Raw genomic sequence first — 2,500 nt, forward strand, 5'->3', positions numbered from 1 at the left:
TATCAAAAAAAAAAAAGTTCTCTTGTGCTGCGCTGTGTTGTAATGTGCTGTGCTGTGCTGTGCGGTGTGTGTGTGTGTGTGTGTGTGTGTGTGTGTGTGTGTGTGTGTGTGTGTGTGTGTGTGTGTGTATGCACTGTTGTGCTATGCTGTGCTGTGCTGTACTGTGTTGTGTTGTGCAGAGTGTGTGTATGTGTGTGTGTGTGTGTGTGTGTGTGTGTGTGTGTGTGTGTGTGTGTGTGTGTGTGTGTGTGTGTGTGTGTGTGTGTGTGTGTGTGTGTGTGTGCCGTGTTGCACTGTGCCCATCTGTGCTGTGTTGTGCTGTGCTGTGCTGATCTGTGCTGCACCACTATGATCTCGATAAATCAAAATCAAATATATCAGGGTCGCAGGATGGAGTCTAAGAAACCGGATAGATTGTAGGTTGTTAACTCTCTCTATACGAACGGCGAAAGAGACGACGTTAACAGCGTTTCAGCCCAATTACCATCATCAAAATATTGCAAGCGGAAGGCTCTTATACTGAAGAGGTGAGTGATGACAAAGAATACCACAATTCTGACGACGGAAGCTAAAGGTTGGGTCATTGAGACACCCACTGGACATCCGAGGGGTCTGTGTAGAGGAGAAGAGAGAACTGGCCGTACTAAGTGAGTTAACCTAAAAATATTTAACACATATACGACCATACTTTAGATTGAAATGTAACAGACCAATCATAGTAATAGTATGGTCTGGACGCTACTCATTCGGATGAGATTTTAAACCGAGGTCCCGTGTGCAGCACGTAAAAGTACCCACTGCAACAAAAGGGTTGTCCCTGGCAAAATTGTGTGGAAATATCCAGTTCGATAGGAAAACATAAAAATCTGCAGGCAGAGAGAAAAAAAAAGGGGGGGGGGAAGGGGGGAAGGGGGGGGGGCTGGTGGGGGATGGGGGTGGCGCTCTCAGTGTAGCGACGCGCTCTCTCTGGGGAGAGCAATCTGTTGTGACAAAAACAGTTATACAATACAATACAGTATCAACAGCACAAGTTTCAGTTCAAAGGAGGTCAGAGCGTGCAAACTGATCCGTATACACAATAGCACATCTGTTTAAAAAAAAAAAAAAAAAAAAAAAAAAGTGAGCGGGTGCGGGGGCGTGGGGGGAGGGGGTCAGCAGACATCTGACCTTTCTGCATTATCCCTACGCGCTAATAAGACCTCGAAAGTCTATCCCAGCTACTACTACTACTACTACTACTGCTACTACTACTACTTCTTCTTCTTCGTTCGTGGGCTGCAACTCCCACGTTCACTCGTATGTACACGAGTGGGCTTTTACGTGTATGATCGCTTTTACCCCGCCATGTAAGCAGCCATACTCCGTTTTCTGGGGTTGCATTGACATAATTATTAATAAAAAATGAAATAAGAATTATAAGACAAAATAAACAGCAAATAAGTTAACGCCAACAGCAAGAACACTGAAGGCTTGCGTTCAGTGTCATTTAAAAAAAAAGAAGAAGAAGAAAAGAAAAAAAAAGAATCACCATCATCAACAACAACGACGACAGTAACTGTTGTGCTATGCTGTGATGTGCTGTAAAGTGCTTTCCCTTGCTGTCTTGTGGTGTGCTGTGCTGTGTTGGGTTGTGCTGAGCCGTGCTTTTCTGTGCTGTGTTGTGCTTGTCTATGCTATGCTGTGCTTTTCTGTGCTGTGCTATGCTGTGCTTTTCTGTGCTATGCTGTGCTTTTCTGTGCTGTGTTATGCTGTGCTTTTCTATGCTGTACTTTTCTGTGCAATGCTGTGCTTTTCTGTGCTGTGCTATGTTGTGCTTTTCTATGCTGTACTTTCTGTGCTATGCTGTGCTTGTCTGTGCTTTTCTGTCATGTGCTATGTTGTTATTTTCTGTGTTGTGCTGTGCTGTGCTTTATTGTTATGCTGTGCATTTCTGTGCTGTGCTTTTCTGTGTTGTGCTGTGCTGTGCTTTATTGTTATGCTGTGCATTTCTGTGCTGTGCTTTTCTGTGCTGTGCTGTGCTTTTCTGTGCGATGCGGTGCTTTTTTGTGCTATGCTGTGCTTTTCTGTGCTGTGCTTTTCTGTGCTATGCTGTGCTTTTCTGTGCTGTGCTGTGCTTTTCTGTGCTATGCTGTGCTTTTCTGTGCTATGCTGTGCTTTTCTGTGCTGTGCTTTTCTGTGCTATGCTGTGCTTTTCTGTGCTGTGCTGTGCTTTTCTGTGCTGTGCTGTGCTTTTCTGTGCTATGCTGTGCTTTTCTGTGCTGTGCTTTTCTGTGCTGTGCTGTGCTTTTCTGTGCGATGCGGTGCTGTTTTGTGTTGTACTGTGCTGTGCTGTGTTGTACTGTACTGGGCTGTGCAGTGCCGTACTGTGCTGTGCTGTGTTGTGCAGTGTGTGTGTGTGTGTGTGTGTGTGTGTGTGTGTGTGTGTGTGTGTGTGTGTGTGTGCAGTGTTGTGCCGTGCTGTTCTGTTCTGTGTTGTGTTGTGCTGTGCTGTGCTGTGCTG

General features: G+C 45.4%; 1 protein-coding gene across 1 annotated transcript in view; it reads right to left on the reverse strand.

Moving 5' to 3' along the window:
* Positions 1 to 2,500, reverse strand: part of LOC143283501 (uncharacterized) — a 61,098-nt gene that overhangs the window by 37,221 nt on the left and 21,377 nt on the right. The gene's annotated exons all lie outside the window — the stretch shown is intronic.

The sequence above is a fragment of the Babylonia areolata genome, chromosome 6, assembly GCF_041734735.1.
Source record: "Babylonia areolata isolate BAREFJ2019XMU chromosome 6, ASM4173473v1, whole genome shotgun sequence".
Taxonomy (NCBI): Eukaryota; Metazoa; Mollusca; class Gastropoda; order Neogastropoda; family Buccinidae; genus Babylonia; species Babylonia areolata.